Here is a 16,584-nt window from a genome sequence, read left to right as displayed (position 1 = left end):
AGCCATGTCATGTACATACATCAAGAGCCATGTCATATCCATACATCAAGAGCCATGTCATGTACATACATCAAGAGCCATGTCATATCCATACAGCAGCACTGCACACAGCCCTTCCCATCCTTTCCAACCTTACTTCCACACTGGGTCTTGAGCCTTGGTGGGGGTGGTGACATCTGTCATTTGGGTTTGAGGAGTGAGCCGTCACTTATTCTCCGTACACTGACCAGTTTTAAGTCTCTGCACTAACCATCGCCCTCCATAAAAAAACTTCTCTGACTAAGGCTAGAGCTTCACTAGTCTATAGACATAAACATATTAGGAGGCAGTTCGTAGAAAACATGTTTTAGTTGATGTTTTTCTTAACTACAAAATAATGTAGTCAAACATGACACCATTCTGATGGTGTGACATGGAATTTCTGAAGCTCAAAAGATGTGGGGGATTCAACGTGCCCAGGATTCTTTGCCTTTTCTATCTCCTACCAATTGTCATGGTACGAAACCATGACACTTCACAATAACCCTGGGGCCAAGTGGCTAATGTGTGATACCCTGGTCATGTTTCGGGCCAGGCTGACCTAGAGGTGTAACCTTGGCTCTGTTTACTTGTCTACAGAGATCAGATGATGGGAAGTATGAAAAGTACCGTGTGAACTGTAAAACTTTAAAAACAAAGTCCGGGTTAAGGTATAGATGACTTAGCCATCTCTTAGCCCTATTTCCCCAACGGAAAGAGGGGAAGATGTAAATTTTATACAAAAAGCAGCATTGAAAGAATCTGCTTGAGCTATTTAGCAGAGGCTTCATTTTGATTGTGTGGCTGTATTTGGCAAGCTAAGAATTCCTCATTTTCTCTACTGTGAGACCCCTAAGGAGACATTTATATTACAAATACCGAATTTGCAAACCTGCATTTTAAAATTTAGCTCTCATTGTATTCTGTGTCTCTCTGGGAGGTGTTCACTGCATTATGAATCCTGTGCTCTTGCCTCCTGCTAAGGATTTGAGTCCTTTGCCTAATTAATCATTAAATGTTGTCAGTCTATCATGATGCAGCTAATTATCAGAAAGGAGTGTGTATATTTCAGCCGTTCATGACCCTTTCCTGGGTAACTATAGAAACCTTAGCAGCACTAGATATAAAAATATTATACAGTTTGATTTTTAAAGCATTATAGTCTTTGATAGTTATGGGCAAATAATTGGTTATCATCTAGAAAGAATGGAAAACTTACGCAAAACTAAGTTTTTTAAATAATTTATGTATAGTAAAAATGTGTTCTAAATAATTTATAAATAACATAAATGTGTTCTATAAAATATTTCTGACTGCTCCTGGAAAGAACCCTTGCCCCACACTACCAGCCCCATATATTATAAGGCTCTCCCCCAAACTTACTCCCTCTGCTAACACAAGCCTGGACAAACTCCTAGTAATTCAGTTGGCACAGTGGTTTCTGAGTGTGGAATAGTTGCCTGTCTGGATGTAAAACAGCAGAGTTTCCGGCTTCTGCTTATTGGTGTACACATGCAGAGAGTGTTGACAATGCAAAGGGTCACTGGTGGATTCTTGGAGCATGGCTTGACCAAGAAGCTAGCAGAAGGAAAGCTTCCTCTTCTTGCTGCTTGGAGTGATGCGTCTGAGCCAGTAAGGATGCTCTTTCACTGGACCATTTTTTAAAAAAATATTTATTTATTTATTATGTATACAGTATTCTGTCTGTATGTATGCCCACAGACCAGAAGAGGGCACCTGACCCCATTACAGATGGCTGTGAGCCACCATGTGGTTGCTGGGAATTGAACTCAGGACCTTTGGAAGAGCAGGCAATGCTCTTAATTACTGAGCCATCTCTCTAGTCCCCTCACTGGACCTTTTTAAAGTGGAGCTCTGCCAGGACTGCAGCCGGAATGGGGGTGCCCATCAATGTGGAAATGTGGAAATGGAGATTGGATGCGTTTTCCTCTGTGTTTTTTATCCTGCATCTCTCAGAGAGCAGGTGACATCCCTTTCGGAGGAGGCTGTACTTCAAGTGAGCTTTCCACAGTCATTGGCAGAGGCGATGTTAGTGATATCAAATTATAGTGATTTTTTTTCTGTTACATGTGAGTAGCTTATTTATAGATCACAACCCAAATGGATCTTTCGTCTGTATTTATTTTCTTTGAAGTAAAATATAGTGGCTAGTATATGAGTCTGCGTTCTAGTTCAATGCCAGATTCTTAGAAATTTATTATAGTAGATTGAATGGCATTAAACCAAATGTACAGGACAAACACTTTAAACAGAATTATCATAATGCAAAATATAAACTTAAGGTTCAATTTATATGTATTTAAACTTATTACAATAATATAGTATTGTGAACATTTATACTTAATTTATTGTGTTCTCATTAATAATATACAAGGTTAATTCTTAAGGTAAATTTATCTCCATATTTGGCTGCGTCATAGAATAAAGTCAGTTTCGTGTTGTCATTTGCGTTCCCTGTCGAGGAGTAGAGGATTTAGCCATAGGCACTCAGTTGGTCAATATAAAACAATGGAAATGATCACTTGTCCTTGATGATCTTTTACTTAAAGGGAAATTCTAACTTCCTTTTGACTTAAATACAAGTAGCTCCAGTAATTAATGATTTCTGAGTATGAAGAACAGATGCTTTTAAAGTTTCTGACAATATCCTTGATGAAGTCCAATAAGATAGTTCAATTGGTGTAACTAACTCAAGTCTCATATTTTCTCTGTTTTAATCTATTTGTTGGTCAAGCAAGGCGCTCAGTACACTGTTTTGGTTGCTAATATGGTACATTATGTATTTTGCCACATAGAATCTTTCACTGTGTGTTAATGGCTTTTGCAGTTTTATATTCAGACTCTCTCTTAATATTTATTCTTTTCTAGGACTATGACTTTTCAGGCTAATAATGCTGTTGAAAGTTTGCTTGATGTTAAATAATGAAAATTAAATCTCTTCCTAAAACAACTGAAGTCAAAAATCCTGTGAACTCAGAGGTGTTAGACTCTAGTATGGAGAATGTAATGCCACTGGCTCTGTTACGCTGGGATGTTGAGCAGCCTAATTATCTAAGGGTCTTCTGGCTTTCTGTCGTGTTACAGCTGTGCCTTCCTCTTTGTCTCGGGAATAACTGCCTTCACTGCATATGCATGAGAGAAGGTTTTCTCGTATTAGTAAATCACTTAAGATATTGTTTGCTAAATCTATATTAAGACACTCCTGGTTGTTTATCTGCTTGACAAAGTTACATCAATCATCAGCTTGTAAAATATTTTAAATTAGTCATTTGAAAATGAAATTCCGTGTAACTAAAGCTATTGGTAATATTTTTAAATGTATTTTTTTCCGCCTATGTCAGGCAATTAAGCAATGCATTATTTATTTTGTTTTGTAATTTCTAGTAGTGTTTTAATTTTTCTTTTACACTATTGGTTTCTGGTTATTTCCGCTTCATATGACAAAGCAGCCTGGCTTCTCTAGATTCATGACTCTTTTTCACTTTCAAAGAGTGCTTGCCCTTGAAGATTCCTGTGTCACTTACCTATTGTAGTGTTTTCCTTTAGTCCAGTAGGACAGTTCCTGTCCCACAGGCTTCATTGTTCATGCCTAGCTGATGTCCCTGGAATAGTCTGAACTGATTTAGCAGCTTGATAAGCTTTTTTTTCTGGCTTCTCTGAGCTCTTTGTACAAAGAAGTCATTGAGGGCGACATCATGCTTGTAACATATAGAAAGATAAAAACCAGCCTGCATGGAGAGTACCTGGAGTGGCTGATAGCTCATATTAGTCAGGTTTTATTTCTGTAAGTCTTCTTTCCATGGCTTTCAGATCTAATTCTTTTTACTGTGGCCTCTGTGGCCTCTTCCCTGTGTGATACAGAAAGGATCTGATCTTCACTGACTCTGCCTTTTCTTCTGAAGGCATCAGCCCCATAGCCATTGGATTCCACTGCTATGATGTCACCCAACCTTAATTCTCTCTTGCTATGCCTCCAGATACCACTGGATCTTTGGGATAACACAGTTGAGCCCGTATCACCTACCGTGCTGTGCCTGGCAGACACTTTCAGACTGTTACAGATTGCAAACTAGACTTCAAGCAAGAGTATTTATCCTGAATCACAGATACTGTCTGCTTGACTTCGGAGTCCATATCCTCACCTAGTAACTAGCTGTTCTGCCTTGTTAGAGTAGTAATCCTACTAACTAGGTGTTCTGCCTCGTAAGAATAGTAATCCTACTAAATAGCTATTCTATCTTGTAAGAGTAGTAACCCTGCTAACTAGCTGTTCTGCCTTAAAAGAGAAGTAGTCTTACCAACTAACTGTTTTGCCTTGAAAGAGAAGTAGTGTACTTAGAACTTCTCATACTAAACTTAACTGAGCAATTGTTTTACAAATGTGAGTCTTGTGTCCAACTCAATTTTATGCTGGTATGATGATTTTTATGACAACTTTTCTGTCATCCACCATCCATGAACAAGCACGAGATAGCTCAGGTTATTTTGACTGTGCCAGGCAGCGATGGAGGCTTCTGGGCATTTGTGCTTCATGTGCTCTTTGACTGGAAGCTTATGTTTTTCAGGACTTGGGTCAAGGGCCCTGTGAGCACAAAACTGAGTCATTCTACAGAGCTTACTTGATAAATATAACTTTCATCCTTATGGCAATAAATTCTTTAATTATAACAACCAAAAAAGTCAAGTACCAATGTTGATTCTTCATGGATTGGGTCTCAGATCAAATCCAAGGATACAACATTCTCTGAAGACTCTGACAGTATGAGCAGGCTTGCCTGCTGTTTATACCAAGGGACAGTGTGTTTCTAAAGTTATAATTAGGCTTTACTGGTCGCTTTCCATTAATTTGTGATGGCTTCTTACCAGATGTAACTCTTTGTCATCCTTGAAACTATTCTGCCTGCTTTCCCCTCCAAGAATTATATGAATGCATACAATCAATCTCCCTCCTTATCTCTGGTTTTCAATAGCCACTTCCTTGAACACTGGATACTGGATTTCTGTAGATTGGAATTTAATGGCAGGAGTTTCTTGGATGGGTCAGGCTGTCTTACCTATGTTTTTTTTTTTTGAAACAGATTTTATTTAATCCACTTTCCTTTGTTAACTATAAACTAAATTATTCTCTTTGTGACCCAGGCTTGTGATAAGAACCATCCATTACAAAATAGTGACAGACCTTAGCCTATTTATTTCTTCTGACCCCTTTCTATCTTGCTGTCACCTGTTTTTTCTTGATTAGTTATCTCATAATCTCTTCTAACCCCTATGAAATGGGACCAAAGTGCCAACCCAGTATTCTAAGATTTAAAGAGATGGCCCAATGGTAGATAAGCCAAGCTCTGAGGAACCTTCCAACTCCAGTCCTGGGCTGAGAAACCAAACACACCGATCTAAAGACCAAGTGAGGTCTGGATGGTAAAGGCTTGTGACCACCACTAACCACATCCTGCCTCAGGGCTTCCAAGCACCCAGAGCTCATGTCCCCTTTGGATGGCCCTTGACTAGAGACTCTCAATTCCCCTCACCACACCTGGAACAGTATGAAAGACACAAAAGAGGCCAAAGACAGATTAACCAGCCCCAGTGGGACAAACACTAGGGAAACAACTGAAATGTTGGGGACATGTGCTCTTGGGAAAGAGAGGTAGGGTGTGGAACAAGGATGGCAGCTGGAAGGTGAAGGGCAGTTATGGCTCTTAGTAGCAGTAGTGATCAGGCTTGAAGGGACCATTAATGGGCATGTCCAGATACTGGGCCTGCTTCTCAGTCAGCTTGGTCAAATTCACATTCAGCTTACCCAAGTGGGCTTTGGCCACTGCCTCATCCCAACCGGGTATTTATCTAAGTGTGTCCACAGCTAAATCTTTGCCATCACCTGGTTTGTGAATGAGTTGCTCATGGCCCACGACACAACCGAGGTTGGCCAGTTGGCCTTCAGCCAGCAGGATGATTTAGTGCCCATTCTCCAGCCAATAGAAGTCCACCAGGGGCTTGATGTTCACCTTCTCCACAGCATTCTTATTGAGGCACTTCACATCAATCTCCATAGCCAAGTGTTCAATGTTATACACCATGGCATCGTCCTTCATCTGCTCAAAGTGCAGGCCAAGGATGATGTCAACACAGCCTTTGGTAGTGATAAAGATGTTGTAATCCTTACAGGACTCATCCATGCTGATCACCTCATAGACCTCCATGGCAGCTTGCAGTGCATTGATGGGATCAATCTTGGTGATGATGACTTAGGCCTCAAAACCCCTCAGGGCAATCATCATATCCCTGGCCCATTTGATGCCCTCTCTGAGGGACTTCCAGCAGCCATAGAGGTTGTCAAACTTGCTCTTGGTGACAGAATCATTGACATTGATAGCAGGCACCTTCAGTATTCCATTGGCCCATGGCAGAGGTTGTGGACCCCAGTCACGGTCTCCTCAGAGATGCCTCAGATGCCTGATAGAAGCTGTGGGTATTTTGTGTGGATAAGGTTGGTTAGGTCACCACCATCATCCAGAATCATATCGAGGGGGCCATGTCTGCTCCGTGCACCACCCTTTCAGGTAGACACTGGAATGCTGGCATTGGCAATGGCAGCTGCTGCATGGTTCTGAGTGGAGAAGATGTTGCGGCTGGACCGCTGCACCTCAGCACCCAGGGCCACAACAGTCTTGATGAGGACAGCACTCTCCACAGCGATGGGCAGGCAGCCAGCAATGCAGGAACCCTTCAGTGGGTTGGACCATTTCCTGCATTTGCATCAAGACTGGCATCTCATTCTCAGCTATGTCCAGGGCCCTTTGTCCCCAGGCAGCTAATCCAATGTTTGTGACTTTGTAGGGCGGTTTATTAGACATGCTGGCCGCACTTCCACTAGGACTGAGGAACTCAGTGAAGGTGATCGGACGGTACGGGACAGGTCTAACTCTATTCTTTATCATAGTACCTGTTAGTCATGCTTACATTGGTCATTGGAAGTCACACCTCCCTTGTAGTTTATCTATAACTTGATACATTAAAGTTAGAGGGATGCCCTTACAATACTATATTAAATCTATAAAAATATTTGCACTTCTCAGTCTCTTATTATTATGAAGAGTTATTCCTACTGATTTCAGCAGAACAGCAGAGTACTTTTTATCAGTTACTTCATTCTAAGTAATAGCTCAAGGCCTGGCATGCATCAAGCTTAATAAATATGCATATGTCTATGTTGAATAAATTGTTAGGCTCTATTTATTTTTACCCCCTTTCTTTATGAACCATTTCAATTGTTGAGCTGATACCTAGAAATTTTATCGGGTGATATTAACGCATCACAATGTATAGGTGTGCGGAATCCCCCCCCCCCAAAAAAAAATATTATTACTACTTTTTAGTTTAGGGCATATATGGAAAGGTATAAAAATTGATGTCAGTCTCTTGCCTAATTCTAAGGGAATTTTACCTACAAGAAATTAAGGGACATCTTTTTCTAAGGCCCAATTTCCTATTCTCGTCTAATCTGTGAGATCCTTTGTTGAATTCTATTTTTTTTCTATAAAATATGTCCCGTTCAAACAAAGCATGACTCTCCTATGCTATGGAGCTTTGAATTGGCCACTTTTTGTTTGCTTTTTGTCCTTTTGTGACTTACTGGAGCCCTGAGATTCTGTGACCTGTTTGCACTTCTGCTTCCAGATAGTGGCCTGAATTTACTGCCATCTTCTTGGATGGCAATGAGGTAAGCAGTTGAAGAATCGCCACATTGCAGGGGACCTAAGGAGGTCATCAGAGCTTAGTCTGGCCAATAAGTTTTTATCCTATTCATTTCCTCTTGCCAGTATCCCTCTGTACTCTTTATGACAGCACGACAAATATGGCCTTTGTAAACTTAACAAATAATGCACATTGATTGATTTTCTTCCGCAAGCAGATAGCAAAACTCCACAACTAAAACAAGAGCTATTTTAGAGATGGTACGTGACAGTCCCACCAATGCGATGAGAAGCAATATTAATCATAATATCACTCAGAGTGTCAGATATTGGGGAAATTACAGTGACAGCACTGTGCTCCCATTCTCAGAGCAATAAAGGCAAAATATCAATAAAACTAAAAACCATTTGCCAGGCATGCACTCTAAGATGATTGTGACATAGAGAGAGGCTCAGCTCTCTGAGCACATGTGATGTTAGTGTCTTATCTCTTTAGAGTTGAGAGCAGCTAAGCATACTCAGGCTTCTCGCTTGTTAACATAGCCTTTTGCATCATTTCACCAAAGTTGAAAGGGGAAACTCATTTTTATGGCACCCTAGGAGTTACTGAGCACATATTTTTGAGTCTGTATTATGATAGATTTAGGAACAAGGCTTCCCCACCCAGAATATGATCATTCCTCATCCTTAGGCACTACTTCTCCAGGGGCTATTTGACTTGCTGCCTCTGGTTGATGAGGCAATTCAGCCAAGAAAGTACGTATTATTACATTTCACTTTGTATCCTTTCTTCTTGCTTCTTAGAGAACACTGGTTTTTGTCAGTTTGCTGTATATTAGAATTTCCTCTCGAAATGGTATCAAATTCTGATGCACAGACATTGAAGGGAGATGCAGCTCCATGCCAATGTGAAAATATATTTGTGAAATGTACACTCTCAGCACAATCACTATTAGAGGTGGCAGTTCAGGAAGACAACTTGCAACATCCTTCCTCCTAGGTTTTCATCTAGTTACACTTGATGACAGCCTCTCTATAAATAAAATTTTTAGAGTATATAAATGATAGCAAGATACTATAGGGAGGAGAGCTTACTTTCCCTTGAAGATGGGATTGAAAGAGTTTGCTGTTTGGGGTTTTGTTGTTGTTGTTTGTATGTATGTGTGTATAGAAATAGTTCAAATTCAGACATTAGGATTTTGGACCAGCAATACATTTTTAATTGGTGCTAGTACCTAAAAAATGTTGTTAATCTTATTTTATTAATGTGTGCCTACATGTATGTATATACACTGAACATGTGCTTCATATACGTGGAGTTCAGAAGAGGGAACTGGAGTTACCTGTAGTTGTGAGCTGCCATGTGGTTGCCGAGACCCAAACCTAAGCTGTCTCCAAGAGCAACAGATGCTCTCAACCACTGAGCCAACTCTTTAGCCCTGCCTCACCACTTTTAAATTGAAAATACAGTTTTAGATTGCCAGTTACTATTAAAGAAAAACATGTTTGGGGAGGATGCCCAACACCAATTTTACAAATAGCTGTAAGTATATAGAGAGTAGTGTTCTCAGATCTCTCTCCCCTTCCCCTCCCCATCCTAGCCTAGCCTGTGTCTTGGCAGAATGTCACTTTTGAAGTGGATTTGTGTATTGATTTCCTAGCTTGAGCTCTTTATGGCAATATGAATATCATCTTTGAACTTCCAACATAGTATCTGGTCTACGTTGGATGTTTAATCCATGTTTTATGAATAAATTTGTTTCTATAATGACTCATGACTGATTTGCTTGTCAAATCCAATAGCAGCCATCTTTTATTATGGGCATATTGTGAGAATCTCTTGTGCTAATTGAATATCTACTTGCATTTTCCTAGGTGTGCTTGTTCAGTAGAATGCATATGCATTAAAGACCAGTTAAAAGAGACAGGAAGGTATCCTCATCGAGATTGGGGCTGAGCTAGTCCAAGACTTGAAGAAAATTGCACCCCAGCAGCCTGACCACCAGAAGATGCAGAATCTATGGGAGGATTCCTTCCTTAATAGCCTGTGCTATTGCTCATGTTCTACACAATAGTGACAAGCTGCTTGTTTCTCTGAGTGATTTTTGTCAAAGTATAATTATTAATCTGACTCAAATTCATTGAATCCATCAGAAAACATTTAGATCAATATGCTATTTTTCCTCTCATATAGAAATTTAGCCCCAGTATTTTTAGCTTAAATTTATTTTTTATTTAATCCATAAGATCAGGAAATCACACTTCTTGATGTGTTCCTATGTGATATTTAAACAGGTATATTTTGTTTATTGCTTAAATCCAGGTAGACATGTCTGAGGAGACCAAGCAGGCTTCAGTAGATTTTAGATGCCCTATCATTTTTGACAGCAAGATTTTTTGATGATAGTAAGATATATGAATTTCCAATAAATAATCTTGTGGATTAGTTCCCAGTCTTTCACTGATGATTGCATTACAGACCGTTGTAAGGGGCTGGGTACTAGTTTTGTTATTAAAGGTACTGGTCATAAGATGATGAATATAAAGATATTGTAAGAAGGGGAATATATAAATCATGGTACAAATTATAGAAATAGCAAAGTATATATTTTATGATATTAGAGAAGATAATATACATGAAAATTTTATCTGGTATTTAATATAGTGTTGTATATATAGCATATAATTGATGTAGAAATTTTTTGTATATTAATTATATCCCTTCCATTTTAATATCTACATGACAGTGCTGTCATGCAGTGAATCACCTTCATTTTTTCACTTCCTTCTATTAAGTATATGTCACGTAATATTGATGTGTGTATTTAAGCTAGAAGAAAGCTTTTGATTTTGAGAACATATTAATATAAATAATAAAATGTAAAGATACAATTATAACAATTTCAGTATCAAAATAAGATGTTTCATATGTTTTTAAATGACTTTAAAAGTAGGGAAAGGCTTGCAAGTTGCATACTTGAAAGAACTACATTATTTAGGATTGTGATGTCATAAAGATTAAGTTTAACTCTGTAAGGAAGCAGGAACCACCAGGAAATCCATGAAACATAATCCCCTAATTTTAAGAATGTAAATCAAAACTTTAAACATTGGTGAACAGCTTCCATCTTAAAATGTTTAAATCTGCTCTATCATTATTGTCTACATTAGAATTATGGTCTCTACTTCCAAGAACTTGGTGATGATCAACTTTCTACATTTTTTAACTAGAGAGCTGATAGAACATTTGCATTTCTTGAGTCATACCTTTCTGCTACTTCCAGGGTCTTGAATTAGTTGATTGTGATTAATGGATGGTATCGTTCTAAAAACTTTCACCATTGCTTTGGAGGCTTGGAGCTCTGCTTGACATCTTAAGAATGTTTAATCTTAGAATCTTTTCTTCTTAAAGAACTGGTGTTATTGCTCTGGTTATAACAATGCAACAAGAGTCTTTTAGCCATGATGACTATTGATGCTAGGATAAGCTGGCTTGCAGACAAGGTTCAGAGAAGAGAGAAGAACCACATGCGGTATGAAAAGCCCTCCAGTGTTTTGAGCCAGCACCAGAGACTGAGCTCGTTCTCTAACATGAACTGACATTCTGTATCCCCAAGACATCAGCTAAACAGCTGCCACTGTGGAATCTGTGAAGATGCAAACATTGTCGAAAATCTGTCAACATAGTAAAGAAGGAGGTTCTTCCAAGCCATAGGCTCTAGGTTAATAGCTTTTATCTTAACTTAGTTTCTGTGAGCAAATTGAGCTGATTACCATTAGCTTTTAGGACGTAAGTCTCTAGTATAACAGAACATGCTCACCCCGCCTCTGTTAGAATTGGACACTTCCCTGTAGTCACACAAAGGTGCAGGATAGTTGTGATGACATAGTTGTGATGTCCACAAAAATAAGATCTGTTTACCCTTTGGTCAGAACAAGGAGTTCATAAGAGATACTTTAGTTTTAAACTCAGTCCTTCTTCTCAGCACATTTTCCCATCAGCAGTGTCTTATACTTCATCTTATAGTCATGACTGAGCTGCCATTCACACAAACATACACATGGTTCTAGCAAGACATAGCAAGTGCTTTGTGAATGAATTTCTAAACTGTGTCTATGTTTCATTTTTATTTTACTCAGATTATTTGTTTAGCTTTCATCTGTGACATGGTCTTGAAGTGTTGCCCAGGTTGGCCTATGGAGGTTGCCTTCCAGGGAGGTGGGACTACAGCTGCAAGCCACCTTGTTTTTCTGTGTCTCACTCCCTGCCTTACTTTTCAGAAGAATAGTTTTGATGAACCAGACAATTATGGACATGGAACAGATTCTGGGTGCTTTTCTCTGGTTTTGTGAGGCTAATTTTGTAACTGAAGAAAGTTTGACTCAGCTTCCCTGGCCCATCTGCAGTGAAAAGTTCAAGTTCAGTGCAGTTCTAACTGTAGATCTCACAATTCTGATGGCTATCCACTAACTTTTTGTTCTAGAATTTCTTCCTTTGCAACATAAAGCTGGTGCCAACAATCAGATTTCTCCAAGTTTCAAAGCAATTTTTTTCCTAACATTGTCTGAATTCTTATTTTACCAGTTTCTAGCATAGAGAGGGAAAGTCCTTAATTAAGATTTAAGCTTGGGTTTTCACTACTTCTATTTATCATTCCTCATCACTTCTGCCCTTTAAAGCTAAAAGCATGGCCCTTTGTCTTTGGATGAATATTAAATTTTTTTAATGTTCATAATCTATTGTATTGCCTTACTGTATCTATCTAAAATTTATTTTTATGCTGTGTGTGGGATTATAGGTTCAGAAAAATGTGAGGCTATATCTATTACATTTAACACAAAGTTCTTTGGAGGCCATGCCCTTGTGAAATCTGATAAGGAAAGTGGGAAGGATGCTAAAAATCTAATTTAGAAAGACTTCTCCAATTTGGTTAAATAGAAAAATTCTGAATAGTGAATCTGGAAGCAAATATACATTTATTAGACTTTTGATTGTTATGGATATGTGCTGAACTTCCTGGATAAATGCACAAATATCAGAACATATTGTACTTCTCTGATCTTACCTTTCTTAAAGTACTTAAAATATTATCCCTTTCAATCTGCTTTGCCGTTTTCTGCTTGTTAAAGAATTCAGCAATAATGGCTTTAAGCTTGAAATCTTTAAACAAATCACTGGGATCAGAACCTTTGTGCTCTACAGATCAAATCTTGTTGACTAAGGAGCAATAATAAACACTCTTCATGTTCATGGTTCTGTGTGAAGGAGAGAACCTGATAAGACCTAAGGTTTTTTTCTTTTCTTTCTTTCTTTTTTTTTGGAAATAAGGCTGATTTTCTTTAAAAGAGCTGCAAATCTAGAGAAGCTGAAGTAGGAAAAAACAGAAGCCAAACAAACAAACAAAAAACCTTAGCATTTTAGACTTCCCACCATATAATCTCATATTCTGTGTCCTTTGCCATTCTTCTACCCCAAACACCACTCAAACCTTATATTTCATAAATTAACCCTAGGATGTAAAGTAAGGCCTATGAGAAATGCTACATTTTTCGAGTGACTAATTGGAAAGTGTTGTGGAGTCTAATGTAGTGAGTTTACATCCTGGATGGTTGCATTTACTCATTTAGAAGGTGTGTGCATAAGATGCTTGACTACCTCCCACGTCGCTCTTAATCTGTCTTACTGAACATAATAATAATATCTATAATAATGATATAATTTTGAGGGTTTTTATTTAGATTTCCTTATCACTGAACCCTTTTAGCATATCATGAACACCTGGTGGCCAGCAGCATTGCTGACATTCCTGGAGAGTTCTTTGTGGTTTTATTTCTACATGTGCACGAATAAGGAAGGAGAAAGGAGGACCAGTTTTTGTTTAATCCAAGGTGATCAAAAGAAGTCCTCAATAGCAGTGCAGACTGATTTTGACAGTGATGGGTATTTGCAGGATATATGAGCCTTGCTCTATTTTACGTTTTCTTTCTCATTCTTTTTTCTCTTTGATGTAGCAAAGTTTTGGTTTTATTCAGAATAGTTCATTCATATTTTAGACCACTACTCCCAAGTTTCTGCATCCTCAGAAAAAGCCCCCAAATGTCTGTTACCTGATTTGATAAAAAACAAAATTCGTTGTTTTTTGTAAATAGCCACTTGATGTAGTCATGAATGCATTTTGTTTTGGTTTCACTGTTTGGATTTGGTGTGAGTGCCAGATTTTTGTGATTATGAATCTGAATGGCAGTCCTTCAAGACAGTGTAGTTCAAATAGACCCCGTGGGTGATTGTCTTTCAGAGAGTCTCACTTCCCATTTTCACTACTCACCTGTTTATTTAAAATTCTTTCCTTCTCCCTTTTATCATTGCACATGTCAAAATCTATTTTGGGTGCTGCATTTTTCATTATTTTCATTATTATTGCATGGGTGAATTTTTATATGTAGTACTAGGAATTAAGATTTTTCCTGGTACTTTATTATAGGGCTTTGGGAACATTCTTGATTTGTTGAGTTGCAATGGGATATGTTTAAAAGAGAGAGAACTTATTCAAAACTAGGAAATAGAAATAATCCCGAGTCACTAGTGAATAAGGGGATAGGGACTAGTAGGCATGGGTTACAGCATCCAGCGTACTTTGTTTTTTTATAACTACTTTTCTGATAACCTGGGCTGTCTTTCATATTTTTAAAAAGTGTGTTTTGTGTGTGTGTGTGTGTGTGTGTGTGTGTGTGTGTGTGTGTGTGTGTGTTTAGAGGTCTACATATCCCAGTGGGGGAGAAAAGAGTATCAGATCTTTTTAGATGAAATTATAGCTGTTTGTTGCTGGTGTTAGGTTTTGAACTCTTCTCCTCAGGAAGAACAGTGAGATCTCTGAATTTCTGAGCCATCCCTCTGCCTCCCCTGTTCAAATTTTCAAATTGGTTTTGATATGAAATCTTACATAATCTTAAATATTTAAGTGCCATGTCATGATGGCATACTATTATCTCCAGGAGCAGAATGAATGATGGCTGGTGTTTTAAGTAATGAATGTCCACTTGGTGTCCAGTTGATGCTGTTTGGGGAAGCTTCTGTGTGTCCCTGGAGGCACTAAAGACTCATGCCACTTTAAGTCTATCCACAGCTTCCTGGTCCAAGATGTGAGCCCTTAGCTCCAGCCACCATGTCTGCTTCCTGCTGTCCCCTGAGACTCTAAGTCCAATGTAAACTCTTTTATAAGTTGCCTTGGTTATAATCTTTTATCAGAACAATAGAAAACCTAACATATATTGCAAAGTGTTTGCTCACATTGGTTGTTTGTGGTAATGTAACAAAGGCAATGTCATCCTTTCAACTGTTCATTGTAAATGTGCTCAGTTCTTTGCAGTTAACGTCTACAGTAGCGTGCTGGTAATAGTTTACCAAATGATTTTCAGGGCTAGATGAGTGATATGTAGCATTTGCTGATTGCCAAAATACTTTGACCACAGACAATTCCAGACTACTTGTGTGATGTTCGTAAGGAGAACACTGGCAAGTATATGCAGATAACAATATAAATATAAAATTGATATAAATAACCTCAAGTGGGGATGGCAATAAGATGCAATCAAATAATTAGGAAGTGTTTAAAGTTCTTATTATAATTGTTTTTAACAATTCACTTAATTGTCATTTTATATAATTAGATGTTTAATAATAGGTATGCTTTAGCAGTTTGTCAAAAAAAAAAAAAGCCCACAAATAAGCAGCAGGCTGTCCCAAGCTTGCCCATGCCAGCTTTGGCACACAGTTGGAAATTTATTATGGCACTGAATTTTGCCTGGCATTTGTTTCCTCAGTTACTGTCCTTGCCCTGCAAAATTAGTGATGCTTAGTTCTAGATATAGACTCATTTTCATTATCATCACCACCATCATCATCAATGTACATTTAAATAAACTGCTTAAAATACTCAAAAAATTCTCTTGAGTATAAGAGATAGCAAATTGTTTCTCTCAGTGTTTGTTCTACTGGGGTTATATTTAGGAAGTGGTCTCCTGTGCCAATGCGTTCAAGTGTACTTCCCACTTTCTCTTCTATGAGGCTCAGCGTGTTTAGCTTTATGTTGAGGTCTTTGATCCATTTGGACTTGAGTTTTGTACATGGTGATAGATATGGATCTATTTTTATTCTTCTACATGTTGATATACAGTTATGCAAGCATCACTTGTTAAATATGCTTTCTTTTTTCCATTTGATATTTTTTGCTTCTTTGTCAAAAATCTGGTGTTCTGGGGTGTGGGGATTAATATCTGAATCTTCAGTTCGGTTCCATTGGTCCTCCTGTCTGTTTTTATGCCAATAGCAGGCTGTTTTCAGTACTGTAGCTCTGTAGGAGAGTTTGAAGTTAGGGATTGTGAGGCCTTTGGAAGTTATTTTATTGTACAGGATTGTCTATCCTGGGTTTTTTGCTTTCCATATGAAGTTGAGTAACATTCTTTCAAGGTCTGTGAAGAATTCTGCTGCATTGCATTGAATCTGTAGATTGCTTTATGTAAGGTTGCCATTTTTACTTTGTTAATTCTACCTACCCAAGAGCATGGGAGATTTTTCCACTTTCTAGTGTCTTCTTCAATTCTTCAAAAAATCTTTTTTCAAAGATTTAAAGTTCTTGTCATACAAGTCTTCCACTTGTTTGGTTAGAGTTACTTCGAGATATTTTATGCTATTTGTGGCTATTGTATAGGGTGATGTTTCTCTTATTTCTTTCTCAGCCCATTTATCATCTGTGTACAGCTGCTCTATGCTAGGACCAGTGCTCAAGAACAGTTTTAAGCTCCTTCTCTAAGGCTACCCACCCAGAGCAGTGAGTGCCTGCCTACCGGGCAG

At 38.4% G+C, this 16,584-nt stretch overlaps 1 protein-coding gene and 1 pseudogene across 1 annotated transcript in view; one reads left to right on the top strand and one right to left on the bottom strand.

Moving 5' to 3' along the window:
- The window catches only part of Pard3b (par-3 family cell polarity regulator beta), a 1,033,383-nt gene that overhangs the window by 224,700 nt on the left and 792,099 nt on the right, over positions 1 to 16,584 (top strand). The gene's annotated exons all lie outside the window — the stretch shown is intronic.
- Positions 5,739 to 6,893, bottom strand: LOC113457665 (annotated as a pseudogene).

The sequence above is a fragment of the Microtus ochrogaster genome, linkage group LG4 (genome assembly GCF_000317375.1).
Source record: "Microtus ochrogaster isolate Prairie Vole_2 linkage group LG4, MicOch1.0, whole genome shotgun sequence".
NCBI lineage: Eukaryota > Metazoa > Chordata > Mammalia > Rodentia > Cricetidae > Microtus > Microtus ochrogaster.
This window is presented reverse-complemented; position numbering and strand designations above follow the sequence as displayed.